Source organism: Drosophila sulfurigaster, unplaced genomic scaffold (assembly GCF_023558435.1).
Source record: "Drosophila sulfurigaster albostrigata strain 15112-1811.04 unplaced genomic scaffold, ASM2355843v2 ctg21_pilon, whole genome shotgun sequence".
NCBI classification, from domain to species: domain Eukaryota; kingdom Metazoa; phylum Arthropoda; class Insecta; order Diptera; family Drosophilidae; genus Drosophila; species Drosophila sulfurigaster.
In genome coordinates, this window is record NW_026909710.1 from 117,473 (window position 1) to 138,719 (window position 21,247).

Sequence of the window (21,247 nt, forward strand, 5' to 3'; positions counted from 1 at the left end):
GTTTCGCTCGTCCTACTGCGTGGTTTATGAATCTTGTTCCTTTGCCGTTTTAAAGTCCAAATAATTGTATGTTATCTGTAAATAAAAATTAAGTAAATAAAGTAAATGTTAGTTATTAAGAAAAATTCATGAATTATAAAATAGTACTTACGTTGAACATGGTTGTGTAAGTTTCTCAGCATGGAGGGAGGGAATTCCACAGCACTACGCCGGATGAGGAGCAGCCACTGATATAGTGGCCAACGCAAAGGGAGATGGCGTCGATGTGGCCATCTCAGGCAGGGTGGGTACGCCGGGGTCCAGCTGTGGCCCTGTTCAAACATAAAATGGATCAGTGAGTGTGTTTATTATTGTTTTTCTTTGTACTTATCGTCGTCAATAGTTTGATTTGAATTTCCTTTTGTTTTCGCGCAATTTTCAATTGCGCGGCAGCTGTTATGTTTTTCTGTTAGTGATGCGTTTTTCTTCTGTTATAAACAGCTGTTAATATCGGTGAAATTATCGATTGTGCGGACTGCGGGCCAGGTATGGAACTCCACCTGAGTACCGATGAGCCAGCCGGCACGGCCCCAGGAAGACAACCAGTCCGTAACAATAATATTTATTTCTAAACTTTAGATTATTCAATAAATAATCTTATCTTCCAATCATTGTCATACACAATCAATGACTATTTTACATTAATATTTTATAATAATATATGAGCTTTTTATAAAAATATTTACCATTTTTAACTGATAGTTACCGATAGTAACTGGATTATATCAATGGTTTATAAAAATGAATTAAGCTGAACTTAACTTAATACAAAAGAATTTTGTTTACTATTTTTTCCATACATTTTTTTTATTAAATTATAAATATATTTTAAAAGTACGAGCACAAAATATATATGTATATTCATTTCATTTAAAAATATTACTGGTATTTCTATTATATATATTATGTGTATGTATTATATATATATTTATATATATGTATTATATATATTGTATTGAAAAAAATGTTTCGAATAGTTTCGAAAGTAACATTTGATTTTTTTGTAATTAGCGGTATCAGTACTTATACAAATATCTGGCTTATAATAATAAATATTTTTCTTTTCTTGAATGTAGAGTTTATTAGCGATGCAAATATTAAATTTTATCAACACATAAATGTTTTTTATTATTAGTAATATTAACATTAATAATATTCTTTGAGCATAGTTAATTTAAGGAAAAATTACCGTGATAACAAAACATAATCGATAATAAGTAAACTAACTCTCATATTTTGAAAGTTACTCAAAAACAAAACCAAATGTTATTTCTTGGTTAAGAGTTATAATAGTATTTTCCAATAAATTCAACAAATGTGTCGGAAAACAATTTAAATTCTTATTAGATACAAATTAATTTCCTTCGTTCCGCTAAACCACCCTTCATGTTCTGTTCAGCGTCAACAGCCGAGACGATCTGGCCATGTCCGTCTGTCCGTCTGTGTGTCTGTCCGTCCGTCCGTATGAACACCTCAGGGACTATAAGAGATAGAGCTATAATTTTTTTCGACAGCATTTGTTATGTTGCACACAGATCAAGTTTGTTTCAAATTTTTCCACGCCCACTTCCGCCCCGTAAATCAAAATCGAATAAAACGCGTAATTGTAAAGCTAGAATTTTGGTGTATACAATAATAAGTATAGTATTTATGATTCCTGAAAATTTGGTTGCGATCAGATAAAAATTGTCGAAGTTCTTAAAGAAATACTTTTTCATTAGCTATCAATTCCAGAGTCTCCGAGTCCACCGGCTACAGTCCAGCTTACTTAGTACAGGGTAGGGAGCCACGACTTCCCGGAGGATTATATGACGAGGTGACACCAGAAGTCCCCGACAATAAGGCAAAAACACTGCAGGAGATCTTTACAATCGTACGCGGTAACCTGAACCAAGCGAGGCATGACCAGAGTCGGCATTACACTCTACGCCAGAGGCAATGGCGACCTACTTTGGGCGGAAAGGTGCTTTTGCGGCAACATCGACGGTTTCGCAGCAAAACTAGCTCCGAAATTCGATGGTCCGTACGTGGTAAAGAAGTTCATTGCAGCAAACATCGTCCGCTTACAACACACAACGACCAACCAAAGAAGAGTAGCTAACATTGAAGATCTCCGGGATTTCCAGGAGCAAAAACCCGAGTCCGAGGCCGAAGATTACGAGAGCGACATGTCGGGAGCCGCGATCAAACCCTGATCCCATCCCTCCGACGACAACTTCCTCAGTCGCCCTACCAATAATCCCACTATTTTTCTTAATCATTACAGAACATGGAACCGATCGATCTTACGCTTCCCTCCCCGCCACGCGACTACGCCGGCGAGGAACCCCGGATGACTCCCGACTCTACGAAGCCACGCTATTCCCCGTGGCCCGAGGATGCACCCCGGATGACGTTTGACCCACGAAGCCACACTATTCCCCGTGGCCCGAGGATGAACCCCGGATGACTCCTCACCCTACGGAGCCACATTACTCCCCGTGGCCCGAGGACGACCCTGGGTACCGTGGTAGCCTACGAGCCATTTACAACCCCGCCAGCGAGGGGGAATCGGAGGAGGAGAGGCCATATGAGGAGGACGATGTATCCGAACAGGAGCAGAGCAGCGAGGCGGAAGAGCCCTTTCTCGGCTCCCACCAGGCGCTTGGTCACCCAGGCCCGGACAACGCCGCGACCCGCGACTAGGACGTGGGGTGTATGGTCGACCCCCGTCGCCGACCGAGACGGAGGCGCAACGCTACCAGCCTCCCCCACTGAGGATAGTGACGCGGACGAGCCATTCTTCGTCCAGGAAGTAGACCGTACGGTAACATACGAGCCGGCCATCCGCCCATGGGGAATGCGAGTAACCCGCATTGACCGGGCGGTGGTAGATGTTATCCTCCCTCCAGGAAACCCCACCTCATATTTCGAGCTGCCGGAGCGCTGGAACTATCGGGGCCAGCGATCGCTGACCGCCCATTTCCACCACCCTACTTCCCGCCAGCTTTTCGACGCCCTAGGACACCCATCCTACGCCTACTCGAGGAAATGGACATATCCGACCCCGACGGGTTTCCCCTTCCCATGTCTTCCTACGACCCACCGCAAGAAGGTCCACGCGGGGGAGTCCGCGTCGTCGGACGACGAGCCGGACGGGCCTCGGTTCCGCCGGCAGTACGCGAGGACATCCCCAGCCAACGAGGAGTCCAACCTCTCGCCGACCTATTGTAGGTCTTCGGGCAGGACTTGGTGCCGTTGGAGGAGGATGAGAAACAAAGCCTGATGACCGAGGTAGCCCACGGAAGCGAGCTGGTGGAAGCTCCTACCGACTGGAAGGTGGAAACGCCCCAACGTAAACTACCCCGGGGCCTAGTTGAGGAGGTCCGCGGCAGCGAGGGACGAGGAACTAGAACAAGGTTCACGCATACGTACCTTGACACCACCTACCAGGTGAACCGAACCAAAACCGGACGTAACCGGATTTTTATTCGCCCGGTGGGAAGGGGAGTGTGACGCACCATACTGCGCCACAAAATAAACAATAGCCCAAAACGTACATATATACCAGAGTTTTTCTCTCATACATGGTCACTCACCCAGCTGTGCTGAGTTATAAACAGCTGTTAATATCGGTGAAATTATCGATTGTGCGGACTGCGGGCCAGGTATGGAACTCCACCTGAGTACCGATGAGCCAGCCGGCACGGCCCCAGGGAAGACAACCAGTCCGTAACAATAATATTTATTTCTAAACTTTAGATTATTCAATAAATAATCTTATCTTCCAATCATTGTCATACACAATCAATGACTATTTTACATTAATATTTTATAATAATATATGAGCTTTTTATAAAAATATTTACCATTTTTAACTGATAGTTACCGATAGTAACTGGATTATATCAATGGTTTATAAAAATGAATTAAGCTGAACTTAACTTAATACAAAAGAATTTTTGTTTACTATTTTTCCATACATTTTTTTATTAAATTATAAATATATTTTAAAAAGTACGAGCACAAAATATATATGTATATTCATTTCATTTAAAAATATTACTGGTATTTCTATTATATATATTATGTGTATGTATTATATATATATTTATATATATGTATTATATATATTGTATTGAAAAAAAATATGTTTCGAATAGTTTCGAAAGTAACATTTGATTTTTTTGTAATTAGCGGTATCAGTACTTATACAAATATCTGGCTTATAATAATAAATATTTTTCTTTTCTTGAATGTAGAGTTTATTAGCGATGCAAATATTAAATTTTTATCAACACATAAATGTTTTTTTATTATTAGTAATATTAACATTAATAATATTCTTTGAGCATAGTTAATTTAAGGAAAAATTACCGTGATAACAAAACATAATCGATAATAAGTAAACTAACTCTCATATTTTGAAAGTTACTCAAAAACAAAACCAAATGTTATTTCTTGGTTAAGAGTTATAATAGTATTTTCAATAAATTCAACAAATGTGTCGGAAAACAATTTAAATTCTTATTAGATACAAATTAATTTCCTTCGTTCCGCTAAACCACCCTTCATGTTCTGTTCAGCGTCAACAGACGAGACGATCTGGCCATGTCCGTCTGTCCGTCTGTGTGTCTGTCCGTCCGTCCGTATGAACACCTCAGGGACTATAAGAGATAGAGCTATAATTTTTTCGACAGCATTTGTTATGTTGCACACAGATCAAGTTTGTTTCAAATTTTTCCACGCCCACTTCCGCCCCCGTAAATCAAAATCGAATAAAACGCGTAATTGTAAAGCTAGAATTTTGGTGTATACAATAATAAGTATAGTATTTATGATTCCTGAAAATTTGGTTGCGATCAGATAAAATTGTCGAAGTTCTTAAAGAAATACTTTTCATTAGCTATCAATTCCAGAGTCTCCGAGTCCACCGGCTACAGTCCAGCTTACTTAGTACAGGGTAGGGAGCCACGACTTCCCGGAGGATTATATGACGAGGTGACACCAGAAGTCCCCGACAATAAGGCAAAAACACTGCAGGAGATCTTTACAATCGTACGCGGTAACCTGAACCAAGCGAGGCATGACCAGAGTCGGCATTACACTCTACGCCAGAGGCAATGGCGACCTACTTTGGGCGGAAAGGTGCTTTTGCGGCAACATCGACGGTTTCGCAGCAAAACTAGCTCCGAAATTCGATGGTCCGTACGTGGTAAAGAAGTTCATTGCAGCAAACATCGTCCGCTTACAACACACAACGACCAACCAAAGAAGAGTAGCTAACATTGAAGATCTCCGGGATTTCCAGGAGCAAAACCCGAGTCCGAGGCCGAAGATTACGAGAGCGACATGTCGGGAGCCGCGATCAAACCCTGATCCCATCCCTCCGACGACAACTTCCTCAGTCGCCCTACCAATAATCCCACTATTTTTCTTAATCATTACAGAACATGGAACCGATCGATCTTACGCTTCCCTCCCGCCACGCGACTACGCCGGCGAGGAACCCGGATGACTCCGACTCTACGAAGCCACGCTATTCCCGTGGCCCGAGGATGCACCCCGGATGACGTTTGACCCCACGAAGCCACACTATTCCCCGTGGCCGAGGATGAACCCCGGATGACTCCTCACCCTACGGAGCCACATTACTCCCCGTGGCCCGAGGACGACCCTGGGTACCGTGGTAGCCTACGAGCCATTACAACCCGCCAGCGAGGGGAATCGGAGGAGGAGGGCCATACGAGGAGGACGATGCATCCGAACAGGAGCAGAGCAGCGAGGCGGAAGAGCCCTTTTCTCGGCTCCCACCAGGCGCTTGGTCACCCAGGCCCGGACAACGCCGCGACCCGCGACTAGGGCGTGGGGTGTATGGTCGACCCCGTCGCCGACCGAGACGGAGGCGCAACGCTACCAGCCTCCCCACTGAGGATAGTGACGCGGACGAGCCATTCTTCGTCCAGGAAGTAGACCGTACGGTAACATACGAGCCGGCCATCCGCCCATGGGGAATGCGAGTAACCCGCATTGACCGGGCGGTGGTAGATGTTATCCTCCCTCCAGGGAAACCCCCACCTCATATTTCGAGCTGCCGGAGCGCTGGAACTATCGGGGCCAGCGATCGCTGACCGCCCATTTCCACCACCCTACTTCCCGCCAGCTTTCGACGCCCTAGGACACCCATCCTACGCCCACTCGAGGAAATGGACATATCCGACCCCGACGGGTTTCCCCTTCCCATGTCTTCCTACGACCCACCGCAAGAAGGTCCACGCGGGGAGTCCGCGTCGTCGGACGACGAGCCGGACGGGCCTCGGTTCCGCCGGCAGTACGCGAGGACATCCCAGCCAACGAGGAGTCAACCCTCTCGCCGACCTATTGTAGGTCTTCGGGCAGGACTTGGTGCCGTTGGAGGAGGATGAGAAACAAAGCCTGATGACCGAGGTAGCCCACGGAAGCGAGCTGGTGGAAGCTCCTACCGACTGGAAGGTGGAAACGCCCCAACGTAAACTACCCCGGGGCCTAGTTGAGGAGGTCCGCGGCAGCGAGGGACGAGGAACTAGAACAAGGTTCACGCATACGTACCTTGACACCACCTACCAGGTGAACCGAACCAAAACCGGACGTAACCGGATTTTTATTCGCCCGGTGGGAAAGGGGGGAGTGTGACGCACCATACTGCGCCACAAAATAAACAATAGCCCAAAACGTACATATATACCAGAGTTTTTCTCTCATACATGGTCACTCACCCAGCTGTGCTGAGTTAACAACGCAAGTGCAACGCAGAGAGTTAACAGCGCATGCGCAACGCAAATATGAGCCAAGCAAGCTAACAGCGCATGTGCAACGCAAAGAGAGTTAACAGCGCATGCGCAACGCAAATATGAGCAAAGCAAGCTAACAGCGCATGTGCAACGTAAACATGAGCCTAGCAAGTTGACAGCGCATGTGCAACGCAAAGTGAGTTAACAGCGCATGCGCAAATTTAGGAAAACAAAGTCTGTTGGGCAAACCCGTTGAAATTGTGTTCGAATTTGATACGGTTCGCAATTTCAGTGCCATCGTTTTGCATACGAACAACATGTACACCAAGGATGTGCAGGTGAGTGATTTATGCGAGAATCCCGCGAGGATTATAATTTACTTTATATCTGGGGTATATTTAAAACCATATTAACCCTCCCAACTCTTATTTCCCTTCTTTTTAGGTCTTCGTGCATGCGAAGGTCTTCGTCAGCATCGATGGACGCTACTTTTCCGGCGAACCCGTTCAGTTTTCCTATATGCCCGATACGATAATGGATCATGCTCGCGATGTGACCATTAAGCTGCATCATCGCGTGGGCAAATATCTGAAAATCAATTTGTACTTTGCTGTCAATGATGATGATTCTTTAAAGTAACAACATTGGGACAACCGTCGTCCTGAGCTACACACAAGCCCGCAAAAATATACCTGAAGCAGAAGCAATGCATAACTGCGCTTACTCGTGCAATTTGTAACAAAATAACTAAATTTTCCTTGTTCACCCATTTCTAACGGCATATTCGTATTAGAGGCTCACCATGAACCGTTCAGATACGATACCCATACGACGAGATCGCTCCTTTGACAGCGTTCTCAATCGTTTGCTGCGAATGCGTTCCCAGAATCATGAGAGTTTTCGAGCAGCCATGTACAACTTTCTGATCGCAGCAGGCGTCGCTGCATTCGTGGCCGTTTGCTTCATCCTAGGCCCATTTGTGCGTCCGTTGCTTTGGGCCTTCTTGATGGGCGCAGTGCTGTTTCCTTTCAAGCGTAAGTTGGCAGAGCTGCTAAACAATTGGTTCCAGCGTTTAGAGGAACGTGACTCGAATGTCTTGGTCTCGATTTGCCTGGCGCCGCTGGAGGCCACAGAGCATTGTGGTCGCATGTTGATCAATTGGCTGTGCCAGCACTGGCAACTTCTGCTCTCCGGCTGCGGCGTTGCTATCTGCATTAAACTGCTGGTGCTGTACGCACCCAAGGGTTTTCTGCTGGCTCTCTGGCATTGGTTGACCTTCTCCCATGGTCTGTTCGTAAGCATCATTGGCTTCCTCAATGTATATTTGCTGCTTGTCTTAATTGTCATCTACTTGACATCGGTGCATTTCTTTTGACGCCCGAGAAGAGCGCACATTTCGTCATCGCTGGCCAGTCCATGTGGGTGGCCATTGCTGGCTTTCTGTGCAGCTTCCTTGGCGCTCTGCAAGTGCCCGTCTTTCTGCTGGTCATGGCCTATGTTGTGGTCTCTACAATTTATCATCTGCAGACGAGTGATGAAATGGATTCGAGTACGTTGCTGGAGCGCGTAAACAAGCTGTTCGACAAGCAGGACTTTGAGAAATCACTGAGCAACATTAGCATCTGTCGGCGAGCTGGTGGCGAAGCCACTTTGCAGTCGGATGTGGAAGACATTTCGCTGAGCGATACCATCGATTCCACAGACACTTTCGAAGCAGCCAAGCCAGCGGGCGAGGAAGAAACTCATCAGAGTGATACGTACTTTAAGCTATTGTTTTATGCTTGCCTTGGCACGTTTTGTACCGAAACATTTGGATGTTTATACTAGCGGCAGTGCCGGTCTTTCTACATCTGCTCTACACCGTGGGCAGCTACACAGGCATCACGCAGTTTGTGTGCAGCAAGATTAGCGAGGGATATCAAGGACTTAGATCTTGGGCCCTGGAGCATCATTCGGCGGTGCTGCCTTTGTGTTTGCCTGGTGTCCTGGAGTTGAACTATAAGATCAATTGCATTGTGCGCGATTCGCTGAAGTCATCGGTAGAGTCGGTCACATCCATACTCATGATCATACTCATGTTGCTCATCATCATATTCCTGAGTGTTTTCTTTTGCCTTAACATCTATTCAGAGACCATTGAGGTGGCATATTTGGGCAAAAGATGATATTCTGCCCGCCAATATACAAGCGTCCATCGATGATGCGCTCGACAATGCGCACCATTATGTACTACGTAAGATCGAGACCTATATCGATGATTGGCTAGCGGATGCGGACAAAGTGCATGCCACCAAGCTCAAGGAGCAAATCCTTGATGTCTGGGATCGTCTCATACAATACTGGATTGATTTTAATAAGGCAGGCACCTCCTATGGTCCTCGCGTACCCACGGACGCCTTGAAGAGCACCTTTGGCGAGATTGTCGATAATCCAGTGGCAAAACAGGGCATCATTGGCTGGGCTCAGAGCAATACGCAAACCATTCTGGAGGTCGCTGAATCCCTTTGGCACATCATACGTACGAATATCTCGGTGATCATGGGCGTCGCTGGCGAGATTCTCTCGCTGCTGCTGTCGGGCGGACAGGCGTGCATTGAATTCATACTGGACATGATTGTTTTCTTTACTGCACTGTTCTATCTGCTGTCCAGCAGTCAGGAGAAATATGCTCCGCTGCAGATCACCAAATATATGGGCTACTCGACCTCGGGCATTAAGGTCGCCGATGCTCTAGAATTCCATTACCGTCGTGCTCATCTCCATGTTCAAATGCGCCACTTTTACGGGTCTCTTCACTTGGCTGGTGCACACGGTCTTTGGAGCACGCATTGTGTTTTTGCCGTCCGCTTTGGCTGCGATGCTGGCAGCTGCTCTTTCTTGGGCAGCTACTGGTGTGCGGTGCCAGCGTTTCTGGAAATGTGGCTGGCCCAGGATCGATTTTATGCGGGCGTACTCCTGTTTTACTGCAATTCTTTGTGCCATCCTCTTTGAGACAGCCATCTATGCGGATCTGAAAGGTGGCGGACATCCATATCTTAATGGTCTGGCCATTGCCGGTGGCATGTATTGGATTGGCTGGCAAGGTGCCATCTTTGGGCCACTCATGCTGTGCTTCTTCATTGGCCTCTTCGAGGTAGCCACTTTGGCGATGCGCAACAATCAGGAGCCCAGGCGCAGTTCGGACGAGGAGACGCGCACCACGTGAGTTCTACGAGGGATTTAAATCGAAAGATCTAAAAAACGCTACGAATTTCCTGCTCGAAATGCAAATTAACCAATCATTAGCCAACTTCACAGCAACTTGGCTAACAAACTGAACTAATCCTTAATCCAATCAAATTTTGACAGTTTTATGCATTTTCCTTAATTAGCTTTTATATTTTTTTAATTTTCTGTTTCGCTGTTCTGTTGATATTTTGCACTAAATTTAAAAAGTATTGCAAAAAAAGAAAATACGATTCCGTCTTGTAATCTCTGTATTAAAATTAAACAACAATCTAACGTACTAACTAATTAAGTATAAGACTCGATACTCTTGAAAAGCTTTAAAGTAGTTTGTTGTGAGCTTAATTGAAAAGCTGTTTAATTGTAAAGGCTTTAAGCAAATGCTTTTCAAGGGTATGCGCGCTTCGATCTGCCGAAGATAGGTTTCTAGTTGTAGTATTTACCACTCATTTTATTTCCTCTATATTGTACATAACTCGAAAAAGAAAAGAATTTGTATTTTAAAGCTTGACTCCGCAAGAACAGTACCTTATTTTGTGCTCGCTACAAATGTGATTTGTTTAAGCTTAAGTTAAAAGTTCATGTTCCGTTGCGAATAAACGTCATTTACATACTAACTAACTAAAATGGATTATGTTATCCGAGACCAGTTTTATATCTAGTAAGTAAATTGCAAGCAGTAAACTGCAGATGTGTCTGCAAATGCATTTTTCAGCTTGATTTCACTTTCAAGTGTGCGACAGGGGTAAAAAAATATAAGGAAAACAGGGAAAGCAATACTCGAACACATTTTTCCAACATTTGGGCAACAACAATGCAGCGAATCGATAGAGAGACAGAATGCAGAACTAGACAGGCGAGATAAGCGGTCCGAGAGGAAAAATCTCTCTTCTTTTCTTTTCTGTTTTTTTATTTTTGCATTGTAGGCAACTCGTGTCCGTGTCGTGTGCTGGGTGAATGGGTTCGCTTTTGGGCTGGGCGGGGAGATTTAAAGTCAATATAAAATGCCCAGGGCCAAACATGCAAAAGTAAACAAGCGTCTGCAGTTTAGGGGTAGTTGCAACCCCCACCCCCGAAGAGCGTCCTCCAACATTGCTCTGGCATGCATTGCATTTCCGTTTGAATGCCAAGCGTGTCGCAGCCCTGATTAAATTGTACCAAGTGCACAGATTTAGGAGTTTATGCTCACCTCCATTCATGTGCGACGTATTTAGACAATATTTTCATGCCACATTGATTCTCGACTAGGGGATGATGTCTAGGGTACAATGCTGTTAACATCGGAGGATCGATTGGGTCGGTCACTGAACCAGAGATCATTTGTATTCATTGTGGGTTGTGTGGCTCTAGTTCGGAATCTCTCTCTGTCGTTTTGCCTGACTGGCCGAAATAAGAAAATCCATGTGCGGTAGGTGTGAAAATGACTAGGGGATAAAACTGCTAGTCTGCCAACTGCAATTTGATTGATGAGTCAAATAGAGCGTGCCGCATGAATAGGGGATTTTCATCGATATACAGATGGCAGGCAGAGGCAGCGAGATGCCAACATTATAGGCTTAATGGATTTATGCAGGAAGTCGGTTATAAATCCATACCAAACTAAGATTTCATAGTCAAATAATTATGGCAGTTGAAATGAAAAGACAGGAAGAAAAGCTTGCTAGCGAATAAAGAAATATGCTTTTCAATACGTGTATGTTATAATACAACTACCCTGAAAAGAATTTTACAATGCACTAGGGAATAAAGTTCAAAGAATGCAAGGGGACAAACAATACATGAAATTCCGCTTAAAAACACATTTTGAAGAATCATCGCGATAAGCGATGACTGGAGAAAGACTGAAGATGCCGCACTCAAGATCATCAGCGGATCAACAGCGTTACAAAGCACATTTTTGTGTGATAATGGTAGCTGGCATCCTTAAACGGATGTCATCTTCAACAACTGAGCCAAGAATGTTGCTGGAAGCGCTAAGAGAAACCACAGTCGACAGCTCAAACTCAAACCTCAAACTGAGAGCTCGATTGTGCACCACATGCTGCGCCTGCCAAGGCAGCAATTACATGACGAGTAACAAATACCACGAAGCATTTGTCACGCACAACAACAACAACGATGTCAAAGGGCAGGGGGCAGGGAGAGGGCGTGGCATCAGAGGGGGGCAGTGGGGCAGGCAACCAGCTGTTAGCTGGTATTTTTTATTTTTACTTATTTAGTTTGCTGCGTGAATCTAGGGTAAGGGTAAGGATAAACAAAAGAGAAGCACGTACATCTTTTTCTGAAGTGTGTGTGCGTATATTTTTATCAGGCACTGTAGAGATTTGCTTGCGGTGCTGTTGTTGTGTTTTATGGAGTTGTATTTAAAGGTTTCTAAAAATACAAAAGGCACAGAAACACCAAAAACAAAGAATGAGAGAGCGAGATTGTCCCTGGGGACAATCGTGCACACAGAGAGAATTAGTTATAAAGAGGCAGCTAAAAAACAAAAACAACAAGAACAACAGAAAAAATGCAAAAAGATATGCGGCATATTTGGCATTATGTCTATTCAAGTTACCCGTTCCCTACAACACAATAGGCAACGATACAGAAGAGAAGAGAGTGTGTGATAAATGTGGCATGAAATATTTTAATTATTTTAAACGTTTTATGACGACCACAGAGAACACAGCGAGCTAAGAAACTGAGCACTGAGAGATGCAAGATATGCCTTTATAATATATAAGTAGGAAGCAACAAGAACAACAAGGGGAACAACAACGGCGACAACAAGGACAATGGCAATGCCGAAACAAAAGGCAGCCAAGCACAACAAAACTTCAGAAGCATGCCTGGCGTGTCCTGAGAGTGTCCTGTCCAAGGCAAGGCGACATAACTCAAAACAGCAGCTCATTCCCTCGCTCTCTTGCTCTCTGTCTCTCTCACTTTCTTTTACTGCCTGGCAACTTCACACAGTAATTACGCCATTTACTGTCTCGACAAAACTGAGAAACGGGGTCACCCACTCACAGCTTACAGCTCACAGCTCGCAGCTCAAGGAAGCACATTTTTCGGCTAGCCCGTGGGCCATTCTCAGGGGTGGCTTCCCGCAAAAAGCTGCCCCGCCCCCTGTTGCTGCTGTTGTTTTTGTTTTCTTTTGTTTTGTTATGCCCTCAAGATGTTAGCGGAGATAAATGACAACACTTTGGACCGCACTGCGACCATATGCTGTAGTTACTAGGGGGACGAGAGTACGGAGATTTCACATAAGCTGGCGGTATTTGAGATCAAAGGGAATCGCTTAATGAGCAGGTGTTTGCGCGGCGCTGCAGGCTCAGCTTGACAGATCTAAGCTAATAAACAGCAGAGGAATGCTGTCAGAGCCAAGAATTTAAGCAGAGCAGTGAAATTTTGTATTTTGTAAAGCATTTCTATCATATGACCATAATTCGCTTAACGGCATACTTTCAATGCACTTAACGGTCAAACTTTATTTCACAAAATTCATTTAATGGCATTTTTTGACTTACCGTTATTATATTATATATATATATTATATTATATTTTCGGTATTTGAATTTCTTTCGCATAACGACCAATTTTTTAAACTACCCAATTAATGCCCCAAAGTAAGGTGTAGTTGCTTTTAGTTGATAACTTTAAAGTAAATATGAAAAATTCCCACTATCAAGCATCTCTTTCATAGCTAAGCACGTAAATTTACACTTAACAGCCACAGCTTATTTATTAAAATTCACTTAGTGGCATACGTTATGCACTTAACAGCCAAATAAAAAGTAAAACATTTTAAATAATGTTTGTGAATACAAATATTCGATGATATACATAGATCTAATATTTCTTATCGTAATTGACACTTTTGTTTATCCTGTAAATCGATGGATTAAAAGACTCCGACTGTCTAGTAAAATTTCCAATCAAAGCCACGCAGTTGGAATTCCGATTAAATTCCGTGTTCTCTTTATTGCCAACTCATGTAGCTCACATGCATATTTATTAGATACGCTACCAGATGTCGTAGGAAATCAAACATCTGTATACATTCAGTAATGTCGTATAGTCGAAAAAACCCAACCAACGGTTGACAGGAAATGAACACGTTAGAGGTCTAAGAGGTCTTCGTACGAAAAAAGAAGAAGAAAAGAAAAGCGTAGCAAAAGGAAAACAATTTAAAGTGGAACGAAATTTGTAAAGAAAAGAGAGCTGAAAAATGAAATTGTAAAATGCACAGAACAGAGAAGAGAAGTGAAGTGTGGAAGTGGAAGAAAAAAAAGTAATCATAGAAGCGCAGCTGTGTGTTCCAACTTGAAGCGGCAACTTTTAAAGATGATATTGAGTTGATGTCGTCCATAAATGCCGCACTCTCTGACTATCTTTTTCTCTCCTTCTTTTTGCGTTGGGAAATTTCACAGATGAGCAGGAGCAGCGCAATAATTCGCCAGGCAGCGCACAGGATGGCAGCAATACACGGGAATATCCTTTGCAGAGCAACGACTATCAATCATAACAAAAACAAAATGAATGACGGCGCGTCTGAAGGTGCTGGCGGTGCCACAAACGGTGGCGCCACCGATGCCACCAGCAGCAACAGCGCGTACAACAATGGACCAGAGCGTAAGTCTGAATAAATTCAATTAGCAGCTCAATACTTTACTCTCTCACTCACACTCTAGTAATTATTTAGTTGAACAATATTTACTTTTAATTTGGTTTTTGTCGATTTTTGCATGTTAATTTAAATTGAGGCCGCCTTTGTTGATGGTGTTTTGTTTTGCTTTTAATCGTTTCATTGCAGTAATTGCGCCACGCCCGATTGATCAGGAGCCGAACGAGGCAAACTTCATTGGTGTTGTCATTGTGGTTCTAACAACGATAATTATCCTTTTGGTCGCCGTTATCCTGTTCATCGTGTCACGCACGAAGCGATCCCGTGGCAGCCCCAATGGCAATAGCATTAAGGTGAGAACACACACATACTACGACATACATGTACATATATAGTGTACTATATAGTATAGTACTTGTACAGCAGCTGAAATTCCTCAACGTGTGCTTCGAACCATGCCACACTTGACCAGGCGGCAGCGACAACGACGACGACGGCCCCCCGTGCGGCATTTATTTTATTTAATAGAACTTTTCAACGGCTTCCTTTTATAGCCTCTCCAATGAAGTCCACAGCTACCCAGCTAGCCAGCTAGCCACTGGCCACAGTCTGCTGTGGGTGCCAAAACTTAAGTGCTGCACAGTGCAGAAAGTGCCGGCACCTTAAAGTTGCAAGTAGCAAGAAAGCATTAAGCGTCAACAGCATTGACGACAAAGCGCTTTAAACTAAGAGTAATAAGCAGTAAAAATAACAATTCAAGGCAAGACTCGATCATAAGCAATATGTAGAGATAAGCAGTATGCTGAATAGTTTAAGCGGAAAAGCTGCTAAGAGGAGTAGTAGAAAATAGGTTAAAAGGGAAGAGAACATAATAAGTAAACTTAAATTATGAAGGATATTAGATTGAGAAAAGTGTTGAAAGTAGAGTAGAGCAAAGTAAACCACTTAACAGGAGAAGAAAAAATTGTATTACTTAGCTGAGGAAAGATACACATTAAACTGTATACATACTTGCAAATAATTTACAAAGTAATTATATCAAAATATTCTTACTATAAAACTAAATTTTATTTATGAAATTAAATGTCTGCAATAGAAATTATCGTTATTAAAAATATACTTTTCTGTTAACAATTAAAATTAAAAATGATGAATATCTAAGTATACAGAGAAACGAAAATATCAAAATACCTTTAGTATTGTTTGAATAGATTTCAATATGAGCGCATTAAAGAAAAATATCGTTTTAATTACTTGTGCTAAATTGAATAAGAAAACAACGCAAAAGTTAATACTATAATAATGTTGCTAACTTAAAATCAATAGACTTATAAGCAAGAAGTTTATTTTTGCTTTGGGAATTCTAAAACTCATCCGACACACAATAATTTAGGGGTTCTAAATGCCGCACAGATATATCTTCATTCCCTGACTTGTCACTATATTAAACATTTGTGCGTTTTCCTGCACTTTATTCACCCAACACTCTCTCTCTCTTTTCTCTCCATCTCGCAATTTAATTTCAGGCCAGCGTCGACGACAACAATTCCATTGGCAAGAACAGTCTTTACCACGAATATGAATATGTGAATATGTACACGAGCGGTGTGAACGGCTACGCAGCGGTTAATGATTTACAATGTAATATGACGCCAGACTATACAGGTGTGTAAACCCAATAATTTGACCCCAAATTCCCCCCACCACACACACACACACTCCTCCATTCCACACATAGCCCAGAGAATAGAACTCAGACCCCAAGTCCCTTGGCTCACCCATTTCCGCTGCGAGCTATAAAATATGGCGCCGCTAGCAACTAATGCAAATAAATTTTTGCGGCGATTGCCTCACACACTAACACACACACACACACTTGTATATATATATAACCTTTTGCCATTTGCCTGTGACTGTGACTAAGCGAAATCCTTTTACGTCTTTTACGTTCGCTCCCCTGCGGGCAACACACACACACAGATGTGCCAGAAGGTGGCTATGCGGTTCCCCACATGCAGGACTATATGCCGGCATCGAAAATGTCCAATGCCGGTGGCGGCTATGTGAATGTGCGACGCACGCCGCCGCCACCGCTGAGCAGCATATTCCCCAGACCGCCGACGGTGCCGCCACCGCCCTTGGAGAAAAATTATGCGACCACAGCCATATGGCTGAATATTCAAGCCCATTAAAGGCGGCTCATCGAGCGGCGGCAGCAACACCAACATCGTCAGCAGCGGCGGCGGCAAGAGCAGCCACAGCAATCAGGATCAAATGAATGGCATCTACGGCGACGATGGCATGGGCACCATGAACTCACAGTCGACAGCTCCGATGATCAATCCATATACCAGTGGCAACAGTGCTGCAGGAGCTGCTGCGGCTGCGGAATTTCAGCGAGCCAGAACTTATAACTTCCGCAGCTATCCGGACAATCTCTAGCTCGAAGCTTCACTTAAGTTGGCGGCAGCCGAGCCTGCCACATCGGGCAACGGCCCTGGCACTTCGGGCAACGGCACAGATCCTTTGATTTGCTGCCCCTAATCGTAACAATGGCGCAGCAACCACAATGCCCAAGAAGCCGCAGCATCTGAGCATTGCCAATAACACCGGCAATGCGAATGCCAATGCCAATAAGCGCAAATATAGTTTGACGTTGCACAACAATAAGTATGCCACAAGAGGTGGCAGCAAGAACAACGTCACCGCGATGCGCGACAATCAACAGCAGCAACAACGACAACACCTGAAGGCGTTGCGTTTAACCCGCGACGTCAGCAACCGATATCAACGACTACAAGCGACCGATGCTATCGAATCTATCGCCTGCCGAGGATGTTGGGATTCATCTAAGCAGAAATTTGACCCTCAAATCGGGCAATGGCATTGGCATTGGCAATGGGAGTGGCACAGCTGCTGCCAACGGTGAAGCTTCTGGCATTTTGACAACATCGACAACAACAAATGCAACTATATTGACTGGTAATACGGCGTTGGAAATGTCAACGGAAACGGAAATGCGGCCACAACAACTGCAACTCCAATGGCGAACGGTGGTATGAGGACACAAAACAACAGGCTGTGGTATCATTGATGAAAACGCCATTATTCAATGGATTTGAGGTGAGTTAAGCTCTAATTCATACAATATAAAACTACAATTTAAAAAATATAATGTGTTTCTTTTTAAAATAAGAATTAAAGTAACTTTTTATTATTTGTTGCTTATAGTTAAAATAAATGTGTTGCGGAGAATTGTTTAGTTTATATAACGCATTTGAATTCATTTAAATAACTAAAAGACATATCAAATTTATGTTTTATATTGCGTCTACTGTGTGCATAAAATTTCGGAACTTTATAATTAAAACTGAATAGCACTATTTATATGAATGAATATTCTAATATAATTATAACTAAAAGTGCAATAATCAGAAATAAAGAAACTTTAATTAGTGCTTTCAAATTATACTACTTTTTTTACTAACATAGTTAAGCCAATTAAATTGCAAAAAAAAAGTTGTTTACATTACTGCTGTTTAACTAGCAAATTTGCCATAGAAAATTCCACTTTAATAACCTTAGACTCTTTACATCTTTTGTTCCCTTTGCAGCTCTGAAGCTCTACACGGACGTGCAACAACAAACAGAATAGAAAAGCAGAAAAAGTAGCAAAAAAGAAAAAAATATATATAGAAGCAAAAACCATATGAAAAATGTTAAGTACTAGTAATCATACAGCAAATTTGTATTAGAACCCGCCCCTCACACAAATGCGGAGAGCACAATGCGTCGAACAATTGAACCCACTGAGCAAAACGGAAGAGTGAAAGTAAACATAAAAAAATAAGAAATAAGAAAATTATTAAAGTCGAATATCTAATTGCAGTGGAAATAAAAGAAGCAAGTAAAAACGGAGGAGTAGGTGCTACTGTGGACATGTGGACAGACCAGTACGTCCAAAGAAATTTTCTGGGCGTCACTCTTCTCCATTATAATAAAAGCCGTCTATGCGACATTATTTTGGGCCTCAAATCGATGGATTTTCAAAAGTCAACGGGGTCCAATATTTTGGACAAAATAAAAAGTTTATTCCTTGATGTTGAATTGGAAACCATTAACAATATAAAATTTGCCAGAAGCTCCTAAAATTGTTAAGTATTTTAAAAAATCAAATTTGCAACACAAACTCCACACAACCTTAAAATCTGCTTGTCCAACGTCCAACTAGGTGGAACTCCAATTATACCATGCTGAAGTCCATTCTCGATAATTGAGTGTCTGTGAATACAAGCTATGCCAGCCTGACCTGATGGATATGCAGCCAATTTCATTATTGATGGAGAGAATTGCCATAAATATAAGAGCAACATGGGAAAAAATTTAACTTTTTGGCACAATGTGGCGTTTTTCCTGTTTCCGCCAGCAGTACATCTGCAGGAAAATGAAATAATTGATATACAGTGTTTCTGCGTATCTGAGAAAAAAATTTGTATATATTTTCAGATCATCCTACGGAGTATGCGTCGAGTCCATCCACTTCAAGCCAGGAGCGCGCCATTGTAGCACCACCAAGTCAGACTGTGTCAAAAACAGTATTTTTATACCCGCTACCCATAGGGTAGAAGGGTATTATAACTTTGTGCCGGCAGGGAATGTATGTAACAGGTAGAAGGAGGCATCTCCGACCCTATAAAGTATATATATTCTTGATCAGCGTCAACAGCCGAGACGATCTGGCCATGTCCGTCTGTCCGTCTGTGTGTCTGTCCGTCCGTCCATATGAACACCTAGATCTCAGAGACTATAAGAGATAGAGCTATAATTTTTTTTCGACAGCATTTGTTATGTTTGCACGCAGATCAAGTTTGTTTCAAATTTTTGCCACGCCCACTTCCGCCCCCGTAAATCAAAATCGAATAACATGCGTAATTGTATTGTCACATACATTTCCTGCCGGCACAAAGTAATAATACCCTTCTACCCTATGGGTAGCGGGTATAAAAAGAGTTATGCTTTTATTTGTTTTTGTTCCTTACAAACATATAAAAATTCATTGAGATGTAATTTTTATTAATTATTCAAGCCATCAAATAAATACACTAGAAAAAGAAAAAATATAGTTTTATAATTTAAATTTTAGAGAAATAAAAAGATTGCAAGAGCGTACCAGCAATAACAAGAACAACTCACTAAGCCGACGGCATTTCTTGCATCTCAAAAAACATACATACAAACAAACATATGTATATGTACATACATATGATCGTGCCGTTCAACTCATAATTTTTGTGTTTGTGCCTACCGGATACACACAGTCATAACCACCGGCACCGGCTTCACCCGAGTGCGTAAAGTCAGATCACAAAAATCATGTGCATTTTCAACCCCCATACTCATGAGTATGTGCCTTTTTTGACACCCATACTCATGAGTATAAGTGATTTTAGACACCGGTACTCATGAGTATGTGTAATTTTTGACACTCATACTCATGAGTACAAGTAACCGGTGCACCGGTGTGTATACCCGTGCCGTTCTCTGATTCCCACGCAACAAATTTTCTTCGCTGGTCTAGAGATCGAAGAAAAACAAAGATAAAGAAAGATTTGGTTAAAAATTCGCAATTGAATTGAACAGTTTCCAAATGTTGCTTAAGATTGTTGTTCATTTATTTGATGAACTAATCAGATTGAAAAATTAAACTTGGCAGATTAGAGCTGAAAACTTGACAGATTGGAGTTGTCATTTAGAAGTCGACTAAATTGTAAACTAAAAGGTAAACTCAATTTCTAACGTTCCTAGAGTGTTCATTATTATAATTCTAAAAATTATGTCAAGATGGCTTTTCTTAACGGCTTGTTTACATTCGCGTTGCCCATCCCTCTCGTGCCTGTGCCTCAGGCAACAGCCACAACGGCAACAGGTGTTGAAGGTGGGGGAAAAGGTATGACGACGGGCGGCGGCGGGGCGACAACTATGATGAGCGTACGAGGTACTTCAGGATGAAGAAGGCCAAACTCCGCTGCAGGGAGCAAGAGCTGGCCACGGAGGCCAAGATGCTTGAGCTGACGAAGGCAAAGCTTGAGCTCTTAAATTATGCGTGAGGAGCATTGACTGAATGTCGAGCACCAGAAAATAAAGATAAGCATGATACAGAGACAGGAGGAAGACAACGCAGCACATGAAATATAATTTTGCATATTAATATTTTATTTCTATTTTGAATATTCTATTCTATTTTAGTATTTTCAACGACATCAATTGGAGCTAAATACCGATCTATGTAGATATTCTCCACGTAAATGGACAGATTAAAATGCCTAAGATAAAAGCTTAAATTTACTTTAGGTGGAGTTCGGTTTGGCACAACGACTGGTCCGCAAAAAAGCGGACCCAGAACCTGAGGCATCACCCCCAGCTACTATCAGTGCCAATCACTAGAAAGGCTCCAAGCAAACCGAAACTAGAACTACTTGAGAATTGCAAAAGGTAAATAAGTAAATTTGCTGTTTACGTTTTGATTTATGTAAACAAACCTGCAATTATGCCATACAAATTTGCAATTGGAGAACGAAATATTGAATACTTTTAAGCTGATCATTCAAGAACATAAAAAATCAAA

General features: G+C 42.7%; 1 long non-coding RNA gene and 2 pseudogenes across 1 annotated transcript; 2 read left to right on the top strand and 1 right to left on the bottom strand.

Annotated features, from left to right (window-relative positions):
- Positions 1-230, bottom strand: LOC133849897 (uncharacterized). The gene is made up of 2 exons (XR_009895499.1): positions 152-230; positions 1-75 (listed from the first exon to the last, which is right to left on the bottom strand). It is a non-coding gene; the product is annotated as an uncharacterized LOC133849897 (long non-coding RNA).
- Positions 231-7,028: 6,798 nt separating this feature from the next.
- LOC133849878 (uncharacterized) lies at positions 7,029-18,485 on the top strand (annotated as a pseudogene).
- On the top strand, positions 7,416-10,015 carry LOC133849876 (transmembrane protein 245-like; annotated as a pseudogene).
- Positions 18,486-21,247: the final 2,762 nt, after the last annotated feature.